The sequence below is a fragment of the Schistocerca serialis genome, chromosome 9 (genome assembly GCF_023864345.2).
Source record: "Schistocerca serialis cubense isolate TAMUIC-IGC-003099 chromosome 9, iqSchSeri2.2, whole genome shotgun sequence".
In the NCBI taxonomy this organism is placed as follows: domain Eukaryota; kingdom Metazoa; phylum Arthropoda; class Insecta; order Orthoptera; family Acrididae; genus Schistocerca; species Schistocerca serialis.
In genome coordinates, this window is record NC_064646.1 from 218,704,770 (window position 1) to 218,713,177 (window position 8,408).

An 8,408-nucleotide genomic window follows, 5' to 3' on the forward strand; every position below is an offset into this window, starting at 1 on the left:
TGTTGGTGTTAATAACGATCATCCTCCTTTACCTCCTCTGCATTGCTGCAGATGACGTGTCACTGAGCACATTTGTTCTGTGCATGCAGTACACGTGAGGCGCCTAGTTGTTTCCACTGCACTGTGTGGAATACGAAGGTTCTGTTACAGTTCACTAACCTGCTGTCTTCAAGTCGATGTCCCTAGCGCAGAAAACAGCACGCAGGTCGTAGATTCTGTATGTTGAGGCTGAAACTGACTCTAAGCGAGGTTCTGTTCTGAAATAATGTATCACTTCTTTGGGATGCCACTCGCGTATTTTAATATAGCCACACGAGAAGACTACATGATCTTAATACAACACCTTCTGATACAGCAAAGTACATGATCAAACACAATGTTTACGAAAATGTATCTTTACACTATTTGTGGCACGTGTCTGTGCCTCATGACTACCGGAGTGAATCTTTTAATACTGAATACTGGCAAATACATCCTGCCACAGACAACATGACTGTACATCTCGACTGCGTAATCCAGAGTGACGAACAGGAACTTAAATAAAAATTGGAAACCCATCCTACGACAGACAACATGTCTGTTCTTCTCGACTGCCTAATCCAGAGTGACGAACAGCCCGAAACACTTCTCGCGCCATACCAGAAAAGGCCTGACCCGAACGCTTCCGCTGCTTCGTCTGCAATTTCGTCAGTCTTTTGTTTTTTATTTGAATTGTTTTTAATTATTCTAAAATGAGTGATTGATAGTCAGCTGTTGAGAGATATTTATATTAAAAAGTGAAGTCATTCCAATGAGTAATTTAACTAATAATAATAACTATATTTTAACGTTTTGGCGCCCTTGCTCCGAACACAGCAACCAATCACAGAGCAGTAGCATTATGCAGGCGGTCTTTCTCACGGGAATGGTACCGGTTGGTTGGTTGGTTGGTTGTTGTGGGGAAGGAGACGAGACAGCGAGGTCATCGGTCTCATCGGATTAGGAAAGGACGGGGAAGGAAGTCGGCCGTGCCCTTTGAAAGGAACCATCCCGGCATTTGCCTGGAGCGATTTAGGGAAATCACGGAAAACCTATATCAGGATGGCCGGACGCGGGATTGAACCGTCGTCCTCCCGAATGCGAGTCCAGTATCTAACCACTGCGCCACCTCGCTCGGTGAATGGTACCGAATCTAACATCTGTCACAGGTACCTCACACCACATTTCGTCATCTATATACTTCTTGCATCTCCACTGATCTGGGAACAGCTTCTTGGAACCTAATATGATGGCTGACTAAGCCAGAAATATTAACAATAGTTATGTTACACATCGCTATGTTACAATTCGGAGTTCTCTAGCGGTAGAGGAATGCAAATAGGTAGACATGAAGAATAAAGATGTAGAAAACAACTTTTTTTAATTCACGTAAAAAATTCGGAGGTATTACTTTTGAGCACGCCCTCGTATAAGTGAGAATCGTTCTGATACCTCTGACAATGGAATACATGTACGGGTACTGTTGTTCCCAAGATCGCAGGGTAGGCAAATTACAGTTGTGGTAGTATGGACTAATAAAGGAAAAAATTTCTAGTAAGCGTGGGCTTGAAAATACATTCCTTAAGAGCTAAGAGCACTTGTTCATCTTTGCTGCTAAGAAACGTATCTCTTCCTGTTATCAGAACACCAACTGTCTTTTCTATAAGCATTGTTACCTAGTCCATTGGACAAACAGTGACTGTTGTCTAATCCATTAGACGAACTGTAAAACAGAATAGACATTTTCGTCAGAATACTCGCCTGCATAGTAGACCGCTCTCCTTGAGCACACCGCTTTCACGGCTTTTATGGTCACACAAAGTAGTGATCTCTCATGTTGCTTTCCTTTGTATATTGGATATCACATGACAGTCCAACCTGATATGAATATACCGTAATCGAGTAGTATGCTATTGGAGGTAGTACACGCATTTTACAAGCAGTCTCTTTCGCAGACGTCCTGAAGTATATCAGTGAGCTATATGCTTGCAAATACCGTGTCCACGATTGAATGCAGCAGTCATTCAGTTTCATTACATCATCCGAAGGATGGACGACAATTTTTAATGTTGGAAGCTAATATTTTTGTCTCGAAACTTAAATTTCGCTGTATAACTAAAATTCTGAAACATTTATTTAACTTCTTTATAGTCAGTTTTCAGGCTAACGCATGCGCAAACACAATCTAACATCAAAATAGTCAGTGATAAAGACTAACTTTCGTAAGCAGAACGTAAAATTGGTTCATGTGTTTCAGAACGAAAGAGATTATTTAATAATATCAAAGGGGATCTTCAGGTTAGTAGATTCCGAGTGCAAAGAGGTTCGCCTTCTACGCAAACATTCGTGTAATACATTTGTATACGCCATGCGTGAGAACCGAAGTACCACTGAAATATGAGTTTTACAACCCGTAGTGAATGTCGACGACTGGCTAAGAAAATTAATCTGACAATGGAGCTGTTGGTGGCACTGCATGCATCAGCAAACGGTGACACAAGTAACTACCTCGCAGCTGTAATATTAAATAAAACATGAATAAAACCTATGGCGCTTTGAAGCGAATACATTGCTTGTTTAAACAGGGCTATTAAACAGGACATGGAGTCAGGTTATAGCCAGCGTTGGCCGTGAAAGCGTGAAGCCACATGGTTCCAAGAACAGACAAAGGGAGTTTCAGCATAGTAAGCAGACGAATGCGGATACTCTTGTACAGTTTTACGCAAGCGACTACATGGAATCTCAGATATTACACAGAGGGGCATAATGTACGAGATTTGCATAATACTTGCGAAAATAAGTTTAACAATGCATTTTGCTCACGTATACAGTAATTACATGAGAGAGGTAGAAATTTTCATGGATGAATGAAGTACGACTGGATATCACTGACCCCATGGACACGCGGGTCTGACATGATCATAAGCGAAGGCTAAGTTTCATTTCAATCTGAACTAGCACATCACACGAGAATTTACTCCGGCTAGACATGACTGGAAAAGAAAACGCGTCTACATGCACGTAGTCGTATACAGGCGAAAAGTGCTGCTTTATCCAAGAACACACACAGGTCTCATACGACAACTATGATAAGCATGATAGAAGCCACAGCCAGCGTCCACCAAATCAAGTACAAAAGTCGGCTCCAGACCGAAGCTTCCATCTGCGCCACGCTGCCAGGAACTGACAATCCGCGACGACTCGCTTGACTGGCTCGCATTAGACGAAATGCATAAACATCGCAAGATACAGCAGGCGTGTCTCGCTTGCAGGCACGTGAAAAGCTTGATTATGCAGCTACTACTATAAGACCAAAAGCACAACCCAGTATGTTGTCCTCGACGGTGAGTGTTCATGAGACACAAGGTTACCGTCAGGAGAGCCCCAGGGAAGTGTGATAGAAGCGTTGTTGTTCTCTATACAAATAAATAATTTGGCGGATAGGGTGGGCAGCAACCTGTGGTTGTTTGCTGACGATGCTGTGCTGTACGGTAAGGGATCGAAGTTTAATGACTGTAGAAGGATACAGTTTCTCGTTGATGTAATGATTGGCAGCTAGCTCTAAATGTAGAACAACGTAAGTTAATGCGGATGAGTGGGGAAAACAAACCCGTAATGTACAGGTACAGCATTAGTAGTGAGTGACTTTCTTGACACAGTCACGTTGTTTGAGCATCTGGAAGTAACGTTGCAAAGCGATATGAAATGGAACGAGCATGTAAGGATTATGGTAGGAAGGCGAATGATCGACTTTCGTCTGTTGGGAGAATTTTGGGAAATTGTGATTCATGTGTAAAAGGGACACCATATAGCACGCTAGTGTGGCCTGTTCTTGAGTATTTCTCGAGTGTAGGGAGTCCGCACCACGTCCGATTAAAGGAAGACATCGAGTTGGGCTGATTTTTCAACCCCTTCAACACGTAAGTGTTACGCAGATGCCTTGGGAGCTCAAATGGGAATCTCTGGATGGAAGGAGACATTCTTTCCGAGGAACACTTCTGAGAGAATTTAGAGCATCAGCACTTGCAGCGGACTGCAGAACGATCGTATTGGCGCCAACATACGAGGGGAGTTGGAAAATAAGTTTCCCCTGTCGACTGTGGGCAGAGTTGTGTGATAGGGCGAAAGACGACACGGCTGGTGAACGCGCACGTGCAAGACACCGATACTCCACTGGGTAGAGGTCGACTGCGATCAAGCATATGGTGCTGTCGCAGTGCCTGCGCAAAATGGAGGCCAGCCGCACAGAGAGAAGTTGGGTTTTGGAGCCGTGGTCACAGATGGAAGTGAGAGCTGTTATCCGCTATGAATGGGCACGTGGAGTATGGTGCCATCAATTCAGTGATGGACTTCAGCAAGTGCAAGACATACCGAGACCTGGACGGACGCGCACGGCCACTACAGATGCAAATGTCAGGAAGTTGGATGACACGATTAAAGCGAACCGGCGTATCACCATCGATGGAGTAGCGGCAGAACTTGGAACCGGACATTCTTCGATACAGGAAGGTGTCAACACGATGGATGCCCCGCCAACTGACCCAGACACACATGGAACAACGCATAGCGTTCAACCTGGAACAGCTCATGTGTTACCATGAATCTGGCAATGCCCTTCTGTTTCGGATTGTGACGGAGGATGAAACGTGGGTCCACCATTACACGCCAGAATCGAAGGCCGCATCCATGGGGTGAAAACATCCGACATCACCTGTCCGAAAGAAGTTCAAAAGCACTTCGTCTGCAGGTAAAGTGTTAGCGTTTTCTGGGACGCCAAAGGAATTTTGCTGCTGGACTTTCTGGAGGGTGTAACCATTAATGCTGTGCGGTACTATGCCACTCTGTAGAAATTGAAAGAGGTGATTCGGAAAAAGCGGCCTGGCCTTCTCAGATTTGGCGTTCTGCTGTTCGATGACAATGCGAGACCACACACGGCGACGGCAACGCAAAACCATATTGCAATTCTTGGTCGGGAGCGCCTACACCCTCCGCCTTACAGTCCGGATCTCGCACCAAGTAACTTCCATCTGTTTCCTGCTTTGAAGAAGGCTCTCGGGGAAAGGCGCTTTGGCAGCAATGCTGACGTCAAACAAGCCGTTCAACACTTCTTCCGTATGCAACGCCCTGATTTTTTCCTCGAAGGCTTTTTGAACCTTATAAAGCGGTATGACAAATGTCTCAATGAACTTGGAAATTATGTAGAAAAATAAAGATATGTCTTACCTTTAATGTCTCATTCTCTTATTTTTCCTTTCACACAAAACTCTGACCACAGTCGACAGGGGAAACTTATTTTCCAACTCCCCCTCGTACATTGTGCGTAAGGATCACGGAGATAAGATAAGAGAAATTAGCGCTCAAATGAGGGCACATAGATAGTCATTCTTCCCCCGCTCTGTTTGCGAGTGGGGCAGGAAAGGAAACGACTAGTAGTGGTGTGGGGTACCTTCCACCACGCGCCGTGCAGTGGCTTGTGGAGTTTCTATGTGGATATAGCCTAGGTGCAGATATTATTTACCACGGCTAACACCGAATGGGAAACTCGTTGGCATTCTAAATAGTTTCCAGTCCTTTCGAAATGGATAAATAAAGGTCCTGTACCGTTTTAAAGGGAATCTGATGCCATTATTCCTGCTCATTAGTGGCACATTCAGGTAACGATCATGACGTTGGTTAACACTCTTACACCCCTCCCTCCAAAGCGGACCACAAACACTCAGTAATCCTGACATCTGCTGACTGTGGTGGCCAGAGGAGCCGCAACGGTTCATCGTGGTGCTCACAAAACCAGTCCTGAACCATGTGAGCTGTGTGAACACAGGCCCTGACGTGTTGGAACACAGTATCATCACTGGAGGAAAACATTGTACCATGGGATGGGCTTTCTCACCCAAAGTGCTCACATAATCCATCGTAGTAATGCGACCTTTCGGAGTAACCATGGGGTATCATGGAATACCATGATATGGCTATCCAAATCATCACACAACCCTTTCCATCTTTCGCTCTTGTTATACCAACCCGGCAGAAATTGGAAACAATATGCAACAAGACCGATCCGATCAAATGCCTTTCTCTCATCACTCTACAGTCCAGGTTTTGTGGCTTAGGTACCACGTTATTTTTTTTCTTTTTGTCATCAGTCTACTGACTGGTTTGATGCGGCCCGCCACGAATTCCTTTCCTGTGCTAACCTCTTCATCTCAGAGTAGCACTTGCAACCTACGTCCTCAATTATTTGCTTCACTGCTTGACGTATTCCAATCTCTGTCTCCCTCTACAGTTTTTGCCCTCTACAGCTCCCTCTAGTACCATGGAAATCATTCCCTCATTTCTTAGCAGATGTCCTATCATCCTGTCCCTTCTCCTTATCAGTGTTTTCCACATATTCTTTTCCTCTCCGATTCTGCGTAGAACCTCCTCATTCCTTACCTTATCAGTCCACCTAATTTTCAACATTCGTCTATAGCACCACATCTCAAATGCTTCGATTCTCTTCTGTTCCGGTTTTCCCACAGTCCATGTTTCACTGCCATACAATGCTGTACTCCAGACGTACATCCTCAGAAATTTCTTCCTCAAATTAAGGCCGGTATTTGACATTAGTAGACTTCTCTTGGCCAGAAATGCTTTTTTTGTCATAGTGAGTCTGCTTTTGATGTCCTCCTTGCTCCGTCCGTCATTGGTTATTTTACTGCCTAGGTAGCAGAATTCCTTAACTTCATTGACTTCGTGACCATCAGTCCTGATGTTAAGTTTCTCGCTGTTCTCATTTCTACTACTTCTCATTACCTTCGTCTTTCTCCGATTTACTCTCAAACCATACTGTGTACTCATTAGACTGTCCATTCCGTTCAGCAGATCATTTAATTCTTCTTCACTTTCACTCAGGATAGCAATGTCATCAGCGAATCGTATCATTGATATCCTTTCACCTTGTATTTTAATTCCACTCCTGAACCTTTCTTTTATTTCCATCATTGCTTCCTCGATGTACACATTGAAGAGTAGGGGCGAAAGGCTACAGCCTTGTCTTACACCCTTCTTAATACGAGCACTTCGCTCTTGATCGTCCACTCTTATTATTCCCTCTTGGTTGTTGTACATATTGTATATGACCCGTCTCTCCCTATAGCTTACCCCTACTTTTTTTCAGAATCTCGAACAGCTTGCACCATTTCATATTGTCGAACGCTTTTTCCAGGTCGACAAATCCTATGAAAGTGTCTTGATTTTTCTTTAGCCTTGTTTCCATTATTAGCCGTAACGTCAGAATTGCTTCTCTCGTCCCTTTACTTTTCCTAAAGCCAAACTGATCGTCACCTAGCGCATTCTCAATTTTCTTTTCCATTCTTCTGTATATTATTCTTGTAAGCAGCTTCGATGCATGAGCTGTTAAGCTGATTGTGCGATAATTCTCGCACTTGTCAGCTCTTGCCGTCTTCGGAATTGTGTGGATGATACTTTTCCGAAAGTCAGATGGTACATCGCCAGACTCATATATTCTACACACCAACGTGAATAGTCGTTTTGTTGCCACTTCCCCCAATGATTTTAGAAATTCTGGTGGAATGTTATCTATCCCTTCTGCCTTATTTGACCGTAAGTCCTCCAAAGCTCTTTTAAATTCCGATTCTAATACTGGATCCCCTATCTCTTCTAAATCGACTCCTGTTTCTTCTTCTATCACATCAGACAAATCTTCACCCTCATAGAGGCTTACAATATATTCTTTCCACCTATCTGCTCTCTCCTCTGCATTTAACAGTGGAATTCCCGTTGCACTCTTAATGTTACCACCGTTGTTTTTATGTCACCAAAGGTTGTTTTGACTTTCCTGTATGCTGAGTCTGTCCTTCCGACAATCATATCTTTTTCGATGTCTTCACATTTTTCCTGCAGCCATTTCGTCTTAACTTCCCTGCACTTCCTATTTATTTCATTCCTCAGCGACTTGTATTTCTGTATTCCTGATTTTCCCGGAACGTGTTTGTACTTCCTCCTTTCATCAATCAACTGAAGTATTTCTTCTGTTACCCATGGTTTCTTCGCAGCTACCTTCTTTGTACCTATGTTTTCCTTCCCAACTTATGTGATGGCCCTTTTTAGAGATGTCCATTCCTCTTCAACTGTACTGCCTACTGCGCTATTCCTTATTGCTGCATCTATAGCGTTAGAGAACTTCAAACGTATCTCGTGATTCCTTAGTACTTCCGTATCCCACTTCTTTGCGTATTGATTCTTCCTGACTAATGTCTTGAACTTCAGCCTACTCTTCATCACTACTATATTGTGATCTGAATCTATATCTGCTCCTGGGTACGCCTTACAATCCAGTATCTGATTTCGGAATCTCTGTCTGACCATGATGTAATCTAATTGAAATCTTC